The sequence below is a fragment of the Ambystoma mexicanum genome, chromosome 1q (assembly GCF_040938575.1).
Source record: "Ambystoma mexicanum isolate Mex_15411 chromosome 1q, UKY_AmexF1_1, whole genome shotgun sequence".
In the NCBI taxonomy this organism is placed as follows: Eukaryota; Metazoa; Chordata; class Amphibia; order Caudata; family Ambystomatidae; genus Ambystoma; species Ambystoma mexicanum.
Window position 1 is genome coordinate 821,190,010 of NC_090922.1, and position 19,289 is coordinate 821,209,298.

At 49.5% G+C, this 19,289-nt stretch overlaps 1 long non-coding RNA gene across 1 annotated transcript in view; it reads right to left on the reverse strand.

Annotated features, from left to right (window-relative positions):
- Window positions 1-18,896, reverse strand: part of LOC138521887 (uncharacterized) — a 162,135-nt gene extending 143,239 nt beyond the window's left edge. The window contains exons 1-2 of the long non-coding RNA XR_011283159.1: window positions 18,842-18,896; window positions 16,984-17,037 (exon numbers count right to left, since the gene is read on the reverse strand). This is a non-coding gene — a long non-coding RNA (uncharacterized lncRNA). The remainder of the gene's footprint in view (window positions 1-16,983; window positions 17,038-18,841) is intronic.
- Window positions 18,897-19,289: the final 393 nt, after the last annotated feature.

Genomic DNA, 19,289 nt, shown 5'->3' on the forward strand with positions numbered 1-19,289 from the left:
CTAATGAATCCATAATATCTCCCTGGCGGCTGCCTCCTGCCATGTCAACCTCCCTACCATAGATGCCCCCAGGGTCAGCATCAGGTAGCAGCTGCCAACCCCTGGCCACATGGGAGGAGTTTATCACTGCAGAATCTTTATGACTCCACTGGATTCATCACAGTCGGCTGTTGAAGTGGCCAAACTGGTCCTTGTAATTGGGGAGTTGGGATTGGAAAAACTGTTTTTTAATCAGCTGTTCCTTCAGTTCTTCCAACAATTTTCTTTCAATGGCACTTTTCTACAGAAAACCTGATTATATAAGACATTTGTAAAAGTGATTCCAAGGGAAGCAAACAACATCTCTCAATTGATGTAATGGACATGCTTGGTCTCTTGTCCAGCCTTTTCAGAATAGCATGTCTGTAAGTGTTGTTTCCAATTTCACTGTCTTCAGTAAAAGGGGGTCATTACAGGTTTGGCAGAGCGGTAAATGTGCCGGTAAAAATGCTGGTAAATCCTTTACCTCCCCTTTAACTGCCCTATCACACTACAGGTTTGCTGATGGGGGTTACCTCAATCACCTCCAGCCAAGAGCTGGAGGTAAATCAGGCTCCCACTGGCATAAAACTGCAGGAATTGCCAACACTGGTAACACCGGTACCAGTAATTCAGGTAATTCAACCCATGGAGTCATCCGGGACTCCATGGAATAAGAAATTACTGGCATTCCCACCACATGTAATGTCCCGGAAATACTGGGATATCAGGCAGTAGGAACGCTAATTCCGTTTGCCGGTATCCTACAGTATTTCCGGCGGGATACCGACAGACTTCTAATCACCCCCATAGGCATCCTGAAGCTCCCCCATCATGGGAGAAGGCCAGGAGGGAAGGGAGCAGCGACCTCCCTATAATCAGGGCAAGGGGTTGTGGAGCGGTGGAGGTAGGGGCCACAAAGGATGGGGGCAAGGAGAGAAGTCTGGAAAGTAAAATGGCAGACTGAGAAGAGGTGTCGGCATCCTCCGATGGCACTTTGGCTTATAACAGCTAATTCAATCCTCGTTTCAGCCAATAGGATTGTGCAGCGCCTCTCACCAAAGTGCTAATTCTAAACTGTGCGAAGTGCAGAAAGGAGGTCTAATTCTTGAGTGGTCTGAGTCAAAGTACTAATCCTGATCTAGTCATGTTTCTGCTAGTTTAAAACACACTTGTGAACTCCAGCAGTTTTCTACAATTCTACCTTACACTTATTCCTGTTTTCTTTGTTGCAATCCATATTTACTATACTAAAGAAATCACTTTCTTCTGTGCAAACTCCGCAGTAGCCCCATGTCCCCTAGAATGTGCCTGTATTTAAATGTATCACCAAGGGCAAATGGGACAAATCGTTTACCTTCGAGAACTCTGTGCAAACAACTAAAAGCACAAAGTTTTCATTTTCAATTGACCTGTTACATTTCACCCATTTCTAAATTTTACCCAAATGGCAATCTTTTTCAATGTCTGAATTTTGGATGACCATAGCACCTCTGCAAGAACCTATTCTCAAGCAAGCACGAAAGCAGAACAAAAACACCAGTACCGGAATTTGTAGGTTTAAGAGCTTATTTTAACTAATACTCCTTTCACTACTTTTCACGAGAAGGCTGAGTAAGGAATTAGTTACCTACGCATGAACGGAGAAAAGCACAGGGGCAACGCGCTGGTATTGGAAGCAAGACCACGCAGAGCAACAGAGGTTCAAATCCTGGATCGGCGCTTAGAAACGGAACTCAGGTATGGTATTAGGCGCGTTATTAAAAAAAACTCCTGTTCTCCAGCTTGGGTCTTACATACGTTCACATTCTCATAAATATTCCCTGTCGTGACGCTTGGAATCCTTGGTAATATTAAAGCAGTTTCACTTTAAACTGCTCGTCCCTTCTATAGCCTAATGCTGTCACTTTGGGTCATACTGCCCCAGCCAATGACATTCGTCTTTCTAAGCTGCACCCATGGGGGCGAGCTTCAGATTTGGTCGCACCCGTCAAGTGGCAGTATGATTTGGCATTTATAAGTGAGGGGGAACAGAGGGAAGACAGGCATTGATCTTACTAGGCCAGCTGCCAATGACATTGCGCAAGCACAGGGGAAGGAGGAAGGGGAAAAGTGCGTGGGGGAAAGGGGGAGGGCACAGTGCAGTACATGGGATTAACAGTAAAAAGAAATAAATAAAAGCAATAAGTAATAGTGCGGTCAGCTGGTGGCAAGTGCAAGGGTAAGTGCAGACAGCAGGTGTCAGGTGCTGATAGGGGACTGTAGGGATACAGAAAACAGTTCCCCAGTGCGGGGGTAGCCAGGGAGGCAGTGCAGGTGTGCAACTGGTGGGGGAGGGGACCTGGGCAAGGGATCATAGGGTGGCCAGGTAACCAGTGCAGTTGCAGCCAGGAGTTCAGCAGGGGAGAGGAGGAGAGAAAGCAGAAGCAAAGAGGAAGGTTTTGAGGCGCTTCCAGAACCGGAGATGGTTCTCCTCAAGTTTCAGGGAGGCAGGGAGGCTGTTCCAGAGTTAGGCCCCAGCCGAAGAAAGAGATCTACCACCAACTCGTTGCTTCGAGAAGCGACTGACCCTGAGGGAGTTGGAGGCAGATGAGCAAAGAGCTCGAGGAGGAAGATATTTAGGAAGAGAGAGTTGAAGGTATTGAGGCCTCAGGCCCCAGGAGGCCTTGTTGACAATGCAGAGGGTTTTGAACTTAATCCTCACAGCCACTGGGATCCAGTGCAGAGATTTCAGTCCTGGAGAGATACGATACCTGGGCTTGAGGCCAAGGACAAGTCTTGCAGTCCTGTTCTGGATGAGTTGCAGAGGGCGGAGAGTAGAAGCAGGCAGATTTAGAAAAGAGGCTGTTGCAATAGTCCAGCCTAGAGAGAACCAGAGCTCTGTATACAGTGAGCTTCTGGTGGAAGGAGAGGAAAGGAAGAATACCTCTGAGGAAGTGCAGCCGGTACTGTGACTTCTTAGAGATGTCAGAGATGTGAGGAGAGAAGGAGTGTGTGGAGTCGAAGATGACCCCAAGGTTGCAGGTAGGAGCAGGAAGAGGGCCAAGTGAGGCTGGCCAGAGAGGGACAGGAAAGGAGGGACCGTGTGTGCCGATGAGGAGAATCTCAGTTTTACTGGCGTTAAGGCAGAGATAAGTGGCGGCACACCACTTTTCGATAGCAGACAGACAGTCAGAGATGAGAGAAGGAGAAGAGGTGGCTGAAGGTGCCTGAAAATGAGCAGAGTGTCATCCGCATAGCACTGAAATTTGGGGCAGAGAGCAGAAATGTGGTGGGCAAGAAGTGCAAGGTATTGGTTGAACAGCCAGGGAGAGAGGTTAGTCCCCTGGCGAATACCACAGGTAGAGCTAGAGATAGAGGAGAGGAAGGACCCAAGTTGGACCTGGGAGGGTTGATTGGACAAGAAAGAAGTCAGACAACAAGCCAGGGCCTGATCGGTGATACCCAGGTTATCACAGAGACAGTTGAGCAGGATGGCATGGTTGACTGTGTCAAAGGCAGAAGAGAGATCAAGTAAGATGAGGACACAGGGGGTGTTGGAATCAAGGTTGGAGAGCAGGTCTTCACGGATGTTCAGGAGAGCAGTTTCTGTGCTCCTGGCAGCTCTGAAGCCAGACTGATGGTCATGGAGACAACCAACAGATTTAGTGTGAAGAATGAGCTGGGAGACGGCCAGCTTTTCCATGCGTTTGGCCAAGAAAGGAGTGATGGAGATTGGGCGATATTTAGCCGGGCAGGACGGGTCGGCAGAGGGTTTCTTAAGAAGAGTGTGCACAAGTGCTTCAGGGGGGGAAGGGAATACTCAAGTGGCGAAGGAATGGTTGCAAAAGTCAGCCAGAGCAGGAGCCAGGGTTTCAATGTGGTCCTTGATGGTTTTGGAGGAACAGAGGTGAACCTGTTTTGACGAGACTTTCATAGATTGGACTTGTCTTGACACCTCGTCTGGGGAGAACAGGGGAAAGGCAGAGAAGGAGGGAGGAGAGGTAGCCGAAAAAGGCCAGTGGAAGAGCAGGGAGTAGAGGGAGGAGTGGGAGAGGAGGAGAGAGAGGACATGATGTCCTGAGTTTTAGAGATGAAATGCGAAGCCAGAGCCATGCAAAGGGCCTGGTGGAGCACAGAAGAGGTAGAGACTGCAGCAGGATTGGCCAGTTCCTTGCACATTTGAAAGAGTTTGGCCAAGTTGTTAGGTGCCAAAGAGACGCAGGCTTGGGTGTGAGCTCTCTTCTTGGTGCAGACAGAGAGCGGATATTGTCTTTGGAGCCGGCGGCAGGCCAGTTTCTCAGAGGATGTACCGGAAGCATGCCATTTTCTTTGAGGGAGACGAGGTCTGAGTCTTACCAGGAGTTGCACTTGGCTTTGGGCTTCAGGGGGATCCTCATGACAGGGGCAAGAAATCAAGAGTATCAGATATAGCAGAGCGGAGTATAGAAAGGGCTGTGTCAGGGTGTGAGTCAGCCAGAGGGAGAGGGGTGGGAGAGAAAGTGCCGGTGAAAGCCTCATCTGACACACGCTTCATGGGTCTGATAACTGAGAAGGTAGGTGGAAGTGCAGGAGGAGGCTTGGCCTGAGGAGTGGAGAGGGTGAGCTGAGAGGAAAGAAGGAAGTGATCACTCCAGGAGAGAGGAGTGGTGAGAGAGATAGAAAGGGTAAGGTCGGACGGGATCAGAACATCCAGAGGGTGCCATGCAGAGTGAGTCGGGCCAGAGGGGAGAATAGTGAGAGAGAGTCACAGAGGTCGCAAAAGAGTCCAGAAGAAGAACAGGAAACATCCAGGTGGATGTTAAAGTCACCAAGAAGGAGGAGTTGAGTGGTTGAGACCAGGAGGGAAGAGGAGAGGTCCGCCCACTCAGAGAGGAAGGAGGAGATCTGTCCAGGTGGCCGATAGATGGTAGCCACAGTAAGGGAATGGCCAGGAGAGAGAGAGCCTGCAGACGAGGCATTCGAAAGAGGAGTAGGCCTGAGTAGGAATGACAGAGGCAGGAATCCACTCGGGGAAGATCAGGGCTTCACCCCCTCCGGAACAGATGGACCTGGGTGCGGAGAGGATCTTGTAGCCGTCAGGGAGGAGAGTGTCAAAGCTCGTGACAGAGCTGGCCGTGAACCATGTCTCTGTAAAACCAAGGACATCAAGGTCAAGTTCTTCCAGGAGGCGGCAGATGTCAGAGGAGTGTTTGACAGCTGACAAGAGTTAAGAGTGACAATATGGAGAAGGTTGCCGTCCTTGAAAGACTTCTGGCGAGGGGTACAAATCAGAGGTACACCCTGCGGAGGTGTAGAAGAATCCTGAGTGGGGGCAGAAGAGGAAGGGGAAGAGGGCAAGGTAGCCAAGGAGGAGACAGCAGGGGAGGCAAGGAAGCTGTGGAGGGAAGAGAGGGGACAGCAGGAGTAGGAAGGAAGTCGAAGAGGCGCGGGAAGCGTCAATCAAAGAGGAGAAGATTGGCCTGGGCCATTCAGGTAAACATTTATGATGACCTTAGAGGAGTCGAAGGAGGCCAGGAGGGCCTCCCACCGGGTGCCACCATTAAAGGGAGCGGAAGAGAGAGAAGAAAGCACAGAGACCATATGAAGAGTCCATAGGTCTGGTGAGGGAACAACAAAGAGGATGTCGGTGAGGGTTTGCCTAGAAGAGGCACTGGTATAAGTGTCAGCGATAGGGAGACCTGGGTTGGAGACCAGGATGTCCTTTTAAACTTCTTCCTACCAGATTTAGTGAGGAGAGCAGGATAGTCAATAGAGAAGCAGTTGGAAAAGATAGAAGAGACAGAGAGCATCATAGAGTAGGTGGGGAGAGGAGAGAAGAGGAAAGGAGGGGATGGGGCGGTAGGGGCGGGGAGAACACTAGGGAAGGACGCAGGGAGGGGCGCAAGCAGACTAGACAGAGACAAAACAATGGTAGACAATTGGACAAGACGATAGGCGCTCAGACAGTGGTAGAAAGATAGCTATATGAATGCTTGCTAAGAGTCAAAACCGCAGAGTGGCACTACTTCCACACTGTAGTTTAGATACTGAAGAAAAACCTAAGTCTGAGAATCCTGTAAAAGGGGAAAAAGGCATAGGTTTCACAATGCCATTTTAAATACTTTCACAATACAGTTTTTTTAAATACTGGAGTATTGGGAGGCGGCACGAGGGAGGGAGAGGGAAGAAACAGCAACTCGGGATCAAGTGTGTGGGCAGCGGCAGGGGGCCTAAACAACAGGCATACAGTAACACAGGGCCCAGGAGGGTCCAAAAAACAAAATCATCTCACGTGCAGCTCCAGAAATGGGAAATGAGTGCACAGTGCAGCTTGATTCAAGACACCAGACAACCAAGAAGGGGGAAGGATCAGGGGCGTGGCCAACATGCAAGCGCAGAGGACGTGAGCTCCGTGAGCTCCTCTTGCCGCCGACAACATCCTGAGGAAATTATCCTGTTTGGTGGGGCGATACGATTTGCAACTTCAGGATTAGCTGCATGAATGCCAGAAGAAGCGCCGTGTGCATTCTCACCCTAAGAACCCTGCTCTGGGCGAAGGAGAACGGCAGAGAAGATTCGGCGCGCAGGGCGCGAATAGCTGACTTCAAAATGGCCGCCGCGGCCCGATCCCTGTGTTAGACCGAACTCCTGAAGGGGGAGGAACCCTCGGCTGCCTAGCCCGGAGCGGTGTGCCATGCTGTGTCCCGACACCCGGTCGCTGGGAAAAGGAGAGTTGTGAGACTGTCGGAGCTGTCCCCGAGAGCGAAGGGACCCGGTGGCGCCTTGTGAGCGGGAACGACGCTCGACTGACGGAGGTCGGGCTGTCCGCACGCACCGGCGAGGAAGACCCACGGGGCTAGATCACACGAGAAACTAGAACAGGCACCGTCTGGCTGGTCTCCTGCACACAGGCACCCCAGCAACCGGTGCTTACGTAACTTGGAGGGCTAATCACTGCGGACAATTGGCGGCCCTGGTCCAGGATGGCCTGCGGTGCCCGGTGACGCCGTACGTAGGGGACCCCGCGTGAGGAGTGTGCCTGCATCGGAAAGCGCCCTCTGGAGCAGCAAGCAAGTAAGTGGGATTTTCCCACCCCAACCACCCCATCTATCCCGGGGAGCGCCTGGGGTCTCGCAAGCCAACAAAGGGGAAGAGACTACACCGAGTACTCTCCGCCGGAGCCCCGGGGCACTGGCCCTTCCCTGCGGAGCCACGGAACAGAGCATAACTGGGGTAAGAATCACCGAGGTGAAGCACACCGCCGGCGCCCTGCCCCGCCAGGTTTTCGCCGTTGAGCCTAGTGGGAGACGCGGACTCCCGCCACCGTGGTCTTCGACGCACGGCACGATGGGGAAGGACAGGCAGAGAAAAGCATCTACCCAAAGCAGTATGGATCAGTTTGCGATAGCCACGGCCCCGGCTCCCGCGGCGTCAACAACACGAGCGCTCCCTCAACCAGAGGATGAACCTCTCTCACTGCGGGACATTATGGCGGCTATTGCTAGCTCGCGCTCCTCCATGGAGATTAAGATGGATAGTATAGCAGCAGATGTCTCCTTCCTGCGGCACGACCTACAAAAGTTAACTTCCAGAACGAGTGAGGCCGAGCACCGTATCTCAACAGTAGAAGATAACGTCACTGGGATCAACAGGCAGATGTCCCAGGCACTGGCCCGCCTGAAGTCCCTAGAGGCCAAGGTCGATGAGGGGGAGGGAAGGTCTCGTCGCAATAATGTTCGCATCCTCGGCCTCCCCGAGGGGGAAGAGGGGCAGTGCATGGAACTGTTTCTAGAACAATGGCTCACTGACATTTTCGAACCCTACTCTTTCTCAAAGTTTTTCTCGGTAGAGAGGGCACATAGAATGCCCTCGGGCAGACCGATACCGGGCGCTCCGCCCCGAACAATAATTGCCAGGCTGCTGAACTATCGTGACAGAGATGCGCTCCTGCAATTGTCCCGCTCCCAAGGGTCGATTACACATAATGGGTCGCGAATAGCCTTTTTCCCAGACTACACCCGAGAGGTGCAACGCGCAAGGCAATCCTTCGAGCCTCTCAAAAGACAGTTGGCGCAGTTGAAGGTGAAATACGGCCTTCTCTTTCCGGCCCAACTAAAGATTCACCATAAGGGGACGACAGTGCATTTTACAGACCCACAGGAAGCCTGGAAATGGGCCGAGGCACACATTGAAGGGGATTGGTCCACGAGACCACGAAGACAGAGGGGCAGGGTCCGACCCGGGTCACGGCAAATCTCCCCGAGGAGAGCTCCGGAACGAGGGGAGCAGGAAGCTCCGGAGCAACAAGCAGAGCAGGACGCACACTGAAAACGCTCAAAGCCGGCAGCGAAGAGAAAGAGCGTTCAAACGCAGCATACGACTGAGCCACGGGAGACACCCCACCATACAAAACACCAACATACGGCACAAGAAGGAGAGCCCCCCTGGGTAGGTCCCTTCTTGGAGTTTCTCTTAAACTTAAAGTCAAGCCACACCCGCGTTACAGGTAGACACCTGTACCGTTAAGGTAGTTTGTTTCATGTGAGTTGTCCAGTTGACAACTTGGTTTCTCATGTTCGGGCGACAGATGCTTCTAGTTGGGAGGAGTATAGGGTGGGTAGTTATGGGTTTGTTATGTTTAGTTATGAATGGGGCCAGACAAGCAGGGGATATACGAAAGTTCAAGATAGGGGCAGCACTAAACAAATACACAGAATCCCGGCGCCAGGCGTCGCCACCAGTGGCATATACCTTCTCGTCTACAAATAGTCATGGCCTCCAATAGCTTTGGGACCAGCAAGACCAAGTCACTTAACCTCATGACCTGGAACGTCAACGGACTCGGCAATGTAATCAAACGCCGACTGGTAGGGCAATACTTGAAAAGGCACACTCCAGATATAGTTTTTCTGGTAGAAACACACCTCGCAGGCACAGAATGTTCTTTTTTCAAACGCACTAACTACAGACTTGCACTCCATGCGGGCTTCACAATGGGTTCACGAGGTGTCCTGATCCTGATACATAAAAACCTCCCCTTCCATCTGAATACGGTGTCTCAAGACACCGGAGGCAGGTACATACACGCGACAGGCACGCTCTGGGGAAACTCCATCACATTGCTCGCTGCCTACGCACCACCAACTTTGCTAACACCACTACTCACCGACATTTCCCCCATGATTACGGAGGATAACTCCGACATCACGATACTTGGAGGTGACTTTAATGAAGTCATGAACCCAACCCTAGACCGCTCACACTTACGCAATAGAAACCCTGAGACACGTACCAAACTCGCCACGTTCACGAACGCCCTAGGCTTGTGTGACGTGTGGAGAGAGCTCCACCCCGACTCCAGGGAATATTCCTTCCACTCTGGGGCGCATGCCTCGCTCTCCAGACTGGATTATTTCTTCATTCCTTCAACAGACCTTCATAGAGCACAAGAAGCTTACCTATTACCCAGGGGAATCTCTGACCACTCCCCAGTGGTGCTGAAAATCATGACCTCTAGACCGACACCCCCGCCAAGTTGGCGCCTGAATAATTATTATTTGGGAAACCCAGACCTGGTAGAAAAACTCCAAGGGGCGACCGAAACGTATTTTGAGCTAAACACGGAGTCTGCAGCAGATCCAGGGTTACTGTGGGAGGCATATAAAGTAGTTCTAAGGGGGGAACTCATTTCATGGACTTCCGCACATAAGAAGAAACACCTCCTTAAAGTACACGAGGCAGAACAACAAGTTAAATTGGCAGAGGAAGCCCACATTGCCCAGGACACGCCTGAGACGAACCGAGCCCTACTCCGAGCACAGAAGCTGCTCCAGAACACAGCACTTGACAACGCCAAACAAGCACACACAGCAATGAGGGCACGTGTTTATGAAACAGGCGATAAAGCTGGCAAATTGCTAGCGTGGCTGGAGCGTAAGGAGCAGGGGAGCAGGCACGTGCATCAGTTACAGGGGGGGAGTGCAGGGCCACTATTATCGGATCAAGCCATTTCACAAGGGTTCGCTGACTACTACGCTGATCTCTACAAAGAGCCCACAACCTGCATGAACACGTCAATAATAGATGGAATTAACCTTCCCACTTTGGACGAGACCCAACAAGAACTATTGGACAGGGATATAACGGAAGAGGAAGTGGCTTGTGCGATGTCCGCCCTCCAATCTGGCAAATCCCCAGGCCCAAATGGCTTTCCGATCGAACTGTGGCGGAAGGTGGGGACCAACGTAATTGCCCCACATCTCCTGAGAATGTACCAGCATGCAAAAGAACGGGGTACTCTATCCCCAGACCTGAGAGAAGCCACGATAATAGTATTGCCCAAACCGGACAAGCCCCCGGACAACTGCAATTCGTACCGGCCAATTTCACTCATAAACAGCGAAGCGAAAATTCTAGCTAAGCTGCTAGCGGACCGTTTACAGCAGGTGATAACAGCGCTGATCCATCCGGACCAGTGTGGGTTCATGCCCCAGAGATCGACGCGCATGAACCTCCACAGACTGCATGCGGCACTGTAAAAGAACTGACAGCATTCAAGGGCCGCTGGCCTTACTATCAATCGACTTTGAGAAGGCCTTCGATTCAGTGAGATGGGAGGCCATCTGGGACATAATGAGACGCATGGGGTTTGGAGAAAACTTCATGAGCTGGGTGCAGTTGCTGTACAGCGGGCCGGTGGCCAGGACTAAGGTTAACGGTTGGCAATCTGATCCGTTTAGTCTGGGCAGAGGCACAAGACAGGGCTGCCCCCTGTCAGCAATGATCTTCGCAATAGCCATAGAACCCTTGGCTATCCTCCTACGTGAAACGCTGCTCTGGGAAGGGTTCAGCTGGTCGGAGACATGGGAAGACAGAGTATCTCTCTATGCGGATGACCTGCTGATATATTTGAAAGACCCGTGCAACTCCTGCCACCGCGTCACACAGATGTTGAAGGAATACGGAGACTTCAGTGGCTTGCGGGTAAACTGGTCAAAATCCACCCTTTTTCCCATCGGCAACGTGGCAGCTGCTAGCCCCGCGGATTGCCCTTACCAGGTCGTGACAGATCAGATTAAATACCTGGGGGTAATCATCACGAAGAACCTGATGGACTACACATCGCTGAACCTACACCCGGTTGTGACAAGGTTTGCGGAGGACACTCGCCACTGGTCTTCCCTGCCACTAACGCTGATGGGCAGAGCAGCCCTATTCAAGATGATTGCACTCCCAAAGTTTCTGTACATCTTGCAAAACGCTCCACTACACATCCCACACCAGGAATTCCTGAAGATAGACCGCATCCTTAGAAAGCTGTTGTGGAGCGGGGGTCATCCGCGGATTGCCCTCTCTACCCTGCAAAGGTCCATCTGGGAAGGGGGGATTGGGCTGCCCAGACTGCAAACTTATTACTGGGCCAGCCAGATGGCGGTGGTGAACGACGTGCTCCATGGGGACAGGAATTTGCCGCACATCAAAAGGATCAACTCCCAGAGTGGAGCTGCCCCCTTGGAACTTCTGTATCGCGGCCGGGGCCGCAGACCAGCTCTAGATATGGACACTAGCATCACAAGCATCTGGTCTGAAGCGCATCGCCACATAGGATGGGACGCGAAACTGACTCTAGCCCAACCTCTGTGGCACAACAAATTTCTCCCCGAAATGTTAAAACTCCCCAAATGGCACGCATGGGCCAGTAGAGGTATCACCAAAATTGGAGACGTAATAAGGGAGGAGACACTGGTCACATTTGAAACACTATGTTCTGAATTCGCCCTCCCTCCTTCTGAGGAATACCACTATACCCAACTGAAACACGCACTGCACGTCCACCGTCACACCATCAGCGATATCCCGGAATGCACCCCGATAGAACGAAACATTGTCCAAGACCGTATACAGCGCAAAGTCACCTCAACCATGTACAACGTGATCACATCCTTTGCTACGCCTGAATTGCTCAGCCTGAAAGCCAGATGGGAGCGCGACGTGGGCTCGCTCCAACCTGAGGACTGGACAGAAGCACTGATGTATCCCCGGGAAGTGGCCATCTCATCGAGACTCCGGCTGGTGCAACTTAAAATCCTACACCGCATCTACTATCCCAGAGTGGCACTTTTCCGCTGGGGCAGAATCCCGGACGCGCGTTGCCTACGCTGTAAACGGGAAGAGGGCACCTTCTTCCACATTATATGGGAATGTGACAAAATACAGCAATTTTGGAGGAAATGCTGTGACAAGCTATCCAGAGTCATGGGCAAACCAGTGCAAAGGGGACCAAAACAACTCCTGTTAGGGATCTCCGACGAAAGTGATCTGACCCGCTACGAGAAATTGCTCTGGTCGACCGCAACAGCAGTCCTCAGAAGGAACATTGCGCAGCTATGGGGATCCGAGAGAACGCCCTGTTATGACCAGTGGGTCACAGATGTGGACATTTGCGTGATAATGGAACGCAGGGTGTATGCTGCAAGGGGGTGCCCGCAGAAAGCAGACAAGATATGGCAGAGATGGGAAGAGGATGACTGAGTCCCAGACGAGATGTAACGAGTGTAACGAGTGTAACGAGACATATCGGCGGGCGACGCCAGGCTAGCGAACCTGGAACGCACAAACTGCCTCACGAGCCTCCTCACCGCAGAATTGATGACCCCGAGAATTAAAGCCCCATTCTTTGTTTTCTTTGCTTTCTTTTCCTTTTCCCTTTCCCTGGAGCTATTTAGCCCCTCTCCCTCCCCCCCTCCCCCTTCTTTGTTATGATGGGATACTTGTAATGTTATATGCATGTTTTCAAAACCAAATAAAGTTTTTGATTAAAAAAAAAAGAAGGGGGAAGGATGGAGGGTTTGCATATGAATCCACGTAAGACCCACGCGGGAGAAGGAGAAATTACTCACCGTAATGATCTTTCTATGGATTCTTCTCCCGCAGACTCCTCATCATGATAAATATCCACCATCCAGCTCTGCTGTTCAGAAACATTTTGACAGGGGGTGTAGTGGATCTCGACTCGGCCGTCGATCCGCCTTGTACAGCTCTCGATCGCCGGGTCCAGAAGTGACGTCAGGCGCCGTAAATATAGCACGTCACTACGCCCCATGCTTCAGTTCCCCCCCCCTCCTCTAAAGAAGGAAAAACCACAACATGAGGCTAATCAGCCATTAAAAAAACTTTAACAAGGATACATCCCAACAGGGTGATCCCCACCAACAATGATTGAAAAATGTCTTTTTTTTCTTTTTAAATGAGACAGAAGTGGTCATCCCAGAGCCATCAACAGATGCCTTCTCGTTTGGACAGAAGTGACAACCCACAGAACATTCTGAGCGAGTATGGATGGGGGGTCCATGAGGAATCTGCGGATGAAGAATCCATAGAAAGATCATTACGGTGAGTAATTTCTTCTTCAATGGATTGCTTTTCTCCCACAGACTCCTCATCATGATATACTCCAAAGCAGTTAAGATAACAGAGAAGGGCAGAAAGATTTAAACCAGTAGATTCTGTAGAATCGCCCTACCAAACCTTGCATTAGCTCCCCGTGCAACATCCAAGGCATAGTGCTTGGTGAATGTATGTAAGGATGACCAAGTGGCTGCTCAGCATGTATCCCTAACAGGACATTCTCTCTAGAGGGCTGCAGAGGCTGAAACCCCTCTGGTTGAGTAGGCCCTGATACCCGCTGGAAGCTCCTTGCCTGCCGATGGGTAACACTCAGATATGCACAAAATATTCCAACGTGACAGAGTTTGTTTAGTGATGGCAAGACCTTCTCTAGACAAGAATGGGCCACAAACAACTTGTCCGATTTCCTAAACTTGGATGTGCGAGCAACAAAGAAGCTTAACGCTCTCTTGGGATCATGGCGGTGGAACCGCTCTTTCTCTTTTGAGGGATGTGGAGGATGGACAAAGAGAGGTAAATCAATAGACTGGGACAAATGAAACTCTGAAACCACCTTAGGAAGGAACACAGGTCTGACTTTAAGAGAGACTTCCTCACGAAAGAACTTCAGAAAGAGACGTTTGCAGCACAAGGCTTGCAATTCACTAACCCTCCTGACAGATGTGATTGTGACCAAGAAGGCTGTCTTAAGACTCAAACGGAGCCGCCATCAAGTAGTTCCAAACCAGATTAGGATCCCAATCTGGGACAACAAATGGGGATGGCGGAAACTTGTTGAGAAGGCCCTTCAGGAACTGGGCCATGACCGGAATAGTAAAAAAGGAACCTTGGTCTGGGGACCTTTTGAACACAGAGTAGGCTGCCAAATACCCTTTGACTGTGGCAACCTGAAGGCCTGAAGAGGCAAATGACAGAAGGAACTCCATCACTGTGGTGGTGTGGTGAGACTGTCATGATCCATGCCCCTGACCCCCTCAGGTATAATAGCCCCCGGGCAGCAGTGGGGCTAAAGCTGAGCTCCTGCTCATCTGTTTCTCCGGCGGCCTGATCCTGAAGCCCTAGATCAGGATTCCACTAATAACCTGGAAGAACAAGAACAGCATTGGTGAGCAAGAACACTTACCTGTGAAGTAACCGGCCTTGAATCCATCCTGCGCTTCGCTTACCTCGCCCATCTCTGGAGTTCGCCGCAACCTGCAAAGTAAAAGAAACAAGGACAGCATTAATAACAATTCTTACCTGGGCAAGCAGTGAGTCCTGGCAGCACCCTGCGCTTCTCTTACCTCACCCATCTCTGGGTTTCACCGCAACCTGCAAGGGAGAAGGAACAAGGTCAGCATTAACAAAGCACTTACCTGGGCAAGCAGCGCTTCGATCGCTCATCACTCCGGGACATCAGTGCAACATGTACAAAGAAGAGAACAGAACACAGGTTAGCAATTAACACCAATAAACAGTGCAGTGCTCCGCGCATCATTAACTCACTGTGGTCTTCGCCATCGGCGCGGCAACTCCGAGATCAAAACCATCCCTGTGAAAACAAAGAGAGACGTTGTTAGGGAACAGCGTAATGGAGAAAGACGCAGAGAAGACAGAGAAAACGGAGGGAAAGAAAGAGACAAAATAAAGACAGAAAAGACATTATAACTCACCTGGAAGACAGCAAGCAGAGTCGGACTCACAGCCGGTCTAGACCCGACATAAGGGCAGACGGACCAGTGAAGCAACTGGGTCCACAGAATGCCCGCACCAACCACGCGCCCCTGCACAGAGACGCAGGACAGAGAGTTCAACGCACAGAAATCTAAGGTGAGCAATAACCCCAAGGGAGGGGATTTGGACCAGAGGGAAGTGGGAGTCCACCCGTCACAGAACCAGTATCTTAACCATCCATTCTTCTGTTATAGGCGCTACCCAACAACTGGCACATAACCAAGCAGAGAGGGGTCCGGGATAGCGCTTAGACCTCCATCCAGTATCGTGTGGCGCCCCCGTGGATACCAGGTGAGCGTAACATTGACCCTCCGACTGGGTTAGGAGATCCGGACACCGAGGCAACAGACAGATGGTCAGATCCAGGCGATCGGAGAACCACGTTCTCCTCGCCCAATCCGTGGTGACCAAGATCATGGTCACTCGAAATCTCTTCAACCTCCCGAGAACCGAAGGGATGACGGGAATCGGGCGGAAGGCATAGTGGAGAGGGAAGATCCAATCCACCAGAAACGCATCCCCCAGGGCACCGTGCACTGGGAATTCCCTTGAGCAAACCTCTTTGCACTTCCTATTGGGCTCTCTGGTGAACAAATCCACTGCCGGGGTACCCCAGAGAGCGAAGACCTCTTCAGGGACTTTCTGGCACACTTCCCACTCGTGTGAGACTTTGCTCAGAGCATCCACCAAGGCGTTCACTGCCCTCGCCAGATGAACCGCCGAGACCAAGATTTGGTTCTATTGTAAACAGAACCACTGCTGAATTGCCTGTGTGCAGAGTGGACGGGAGTGCTCCCACCCTGCTTGGTGTCCGTCAGGACGAGGACATGCTTCCCTCTGAGAGAAGGGGCAAAAGACCTGAGGGCTAACCTGATGGCCCACAACTCAAGCCTGTTGATATGCCACCTGGCTTCTGATGGAGACCAGAAGTCGCTCACCTGCAAATCCTCGCAGTGGGCACTCCAACCCTTCAAGGACGCATCCTTGACCACTCTAATTTAATAGGAGAGCATATTTTGTGTAGGTGTATTATTCTGAATGTGATTTAAGCACGCATCTCTGGGAAGGTCATGCAACAAGATAGATAATATAGCTGTGGGATAGAAACAGTGGTTTTGGAATTCAAGTACAACACGCCTAAAAATAGTCAATTGCCTTCTAAAAATGAATTTACGAGCAGAGGGACTGTTCAAAGACACCACAAAGATTTAATCTAGAAAATCAATTACAGCAAACATCTCCACAAAACTATTCCAGGTATTGCGAACTTTCTGATTTGGGTGAATAACAAATAGGCCAGAATTAAAGCCATCTTTAAGGCCCAGTGGTCGAAGACGGGGGTAGTTGAACACACTTATCTCAATTTTGGAAACTGGAATACCTTGTGCATTTTGTGCTCTTTTCAGCACATTACCATCCGAGAAGAAAAATGTCCTCCCAATTCTGATAAAAGCTGCAATCCAGCATGGTCAAAGCACATCAATAATCATGATGAGTATTCATAGACGTATACACTATTGCAAACTCAAAGAGTATAACCCAACCTGTTCACAGCTCTTCGCTTGAAAAGTTGTGACTCACTTACACATATCACCCTTTATGTATTTAACTGATCAAGTATATTTTTTTAAAAAAAAGCACAAATCAGTGTTAACATAATTTTAATGATTTTTGTATATTGTTTACTTTTTAGAGAAATTTGTGCAGTTGTCCAATGGACTTTTAATTTTTGTTTTGTTGCTGTTAGTCTGTGATTTTATGTAAACAGTTAATTTTCCAAAATACACCTTTTTAATGATGGCAGCGCATTCCTTAAAGATCTATTCTAGTGGTAAATGAAGCATGGGAAAAGAGTTTGAGGAATGCATTCAATTAATTACTCACCAGTGGTCCCAGATATCCATCCCTGCCAGTGTTTCCTTGGCTACCTCTTTGTCCCTGGAAAAAAAAATAGTTCCTCAGGAAAACGAGAAAGAAAGGGGTCAATAAAAGATACCTAATTTAATTTGAGGGAAGACAGGTTGTAATCCAGATACAGACCAGATGTAAACCTCTTTGTAAGAAAGTCTTGTCTGTTTTTATTATACAAATGTACAGTTACTTTGATAGTTACTCTTCACAGTTTAAATCAAGAGACCACACACCTGACAACCTTGTGCACTGCAGTTCAGGCACCCAACTGACATTCGGAACACTCACATCCAAGGACTCATCAAAATTCTCCTGAGCTGTCAGTCACACACTTGCATTAACATGTTATCAACATATGTAGATGGCCAGCAGGTCAGGACAACATGCAGCCGGTCACAACATCTCCCTTCTTACAGACAGGAACACAACCGCAGCAACACTGTTAGACTGAAACAGAGAGCAAAGCGGGTTTGTGAGCTAGAGTGGTATCTATCTATCTATCTATCTATCTATCTATCTATCTATCTATCTATCTATCTATCTATCTATCTATCTATCTATCTATCTATCTGTCTATCTATCGTGTTTTTTATATAGCGCCCTATCGCCATAGGCCTCAAAGCGCTGAAAAAAACAAACAACATAAAACAGAAGCTCTGGTCACAGAGATACACATGACAATCTCTGGGATGTTTTAAGGGTGGCTGTTAAAAGAAGAAAAGAGAGTGAATTGGGTAGCATAGTGGCAAGGACATTGGTTAGTAAAGTGAAGCCCTTTCTTAAAACGATATAGCCTCCAGGGTGGGTGATGTTCCCAAGGTAGAATGGTGATGGGACTGCCATCTTCTTTTGATACCACTGATGAAACAGAGAAAGAAGGGTTTCTAAAAGAAGAGAAGTCTTTTCAGGTAGAAGAACTGTCATGGGGAAGTAGAGGTATGTTTCTGGTGTGTGGTGCATAGTCTTTTTCCAGCACAAAGAGAGCGACTGAGTGTTCCATGGGTTGTAGAACCCCCAGAAAAGCCTTCCTGTGCTTGTTCTATCTATGAGTGGAAGGCAAGCCTTAGGAATAGCTCACAGGATCGTTCTACAGAATAGTTGAGGGCACTGATGTCTGGTTTAGGAAATTGGAAACTCACCAAGGAGCATCAAAGTGAGATTTCTTGAGAGGGAAGGCACAGATTCTTGTTGGTGGGCTTATAGATGTATTAATCAAGCAGAGAGTGGGGGAGGTGAAAAGTGGCCCTTGTTGTTCAATCCAATCAATTATAATCACTGGAATAAAAACATAGAATAGTTCAACCCATAATCCATTCTACCCCAAGAGTTCATAATAACACCACTTCCAAAGTACATGTCACTTGGTTTCTCAAGTTTTCCATCATACTTGTAGCAGTCGTGAATCTGTTAATCCAACTAAAATATTCTTTTCACAGAAGCCACTTAATCCAAATCTCATAAAATGCGGTATCACATGGCTGCCACAAATCATCGCTGTAATGAAAGGTGGTGCCTCATGGCTGCAGCACATTATGGACTGGTCTCTAAATATTGTCATTTCCAATCCCAAAGGATAGGGTACCACATAACTGGCATGGAGGTTAAATACTATGGAATCTCCCAGCTGGCACGTAACAAGTTTTATGGAGGGTATTGTCCCATTGATGAAGCTAAACCCAATCCCATTGGAGGTACATTATGAATGCTGCTTTCTGTTATGTGGGTGGTCAAACACTTCCAATGCCCATTTGCAGAAGAGATAATCTCGGTAAAGCACCTAAGCATAAATCACCCCTTATCTATTCCCTCAAAGTAACCAATAGTCACTCACCACTTGTCCCAGAGGTCCTGTACTCCCAGTAAGTCCCAGAGATCCAGAATCCCCCTGCAAAGAATAGGATATGGTTAAAATGTTTGTCATTCTTTATCTTCTTATATACTCCTGTATTTAATTGATTTTGTTCATGGCATGGCGCTGTACAGGTGGATTTGCTCAATCCCATTCATAATGTCCTTTAAGAATGAAGTAGTCTCATCTCTTGGATGAGAAGAGCAGAGCTGTGGTTTAATCCCAGGTGAGTAAAGCTGTTAGTTTGATACCCAAGATGCGAAGATCCTCTCGTATGGAGCCTCGCGTTATTTCCCAGATGTATATGCGTCTCGTTTTTCAGGGGATGGAAGCTAGAGTCATCTTTAAGACCAGTAGTCTTTTCCCCCAGAGCCTCCTTCTAAATGGAGCAGTGAAACCATCTAACCACTCACCCATTCGTAAAGAATTT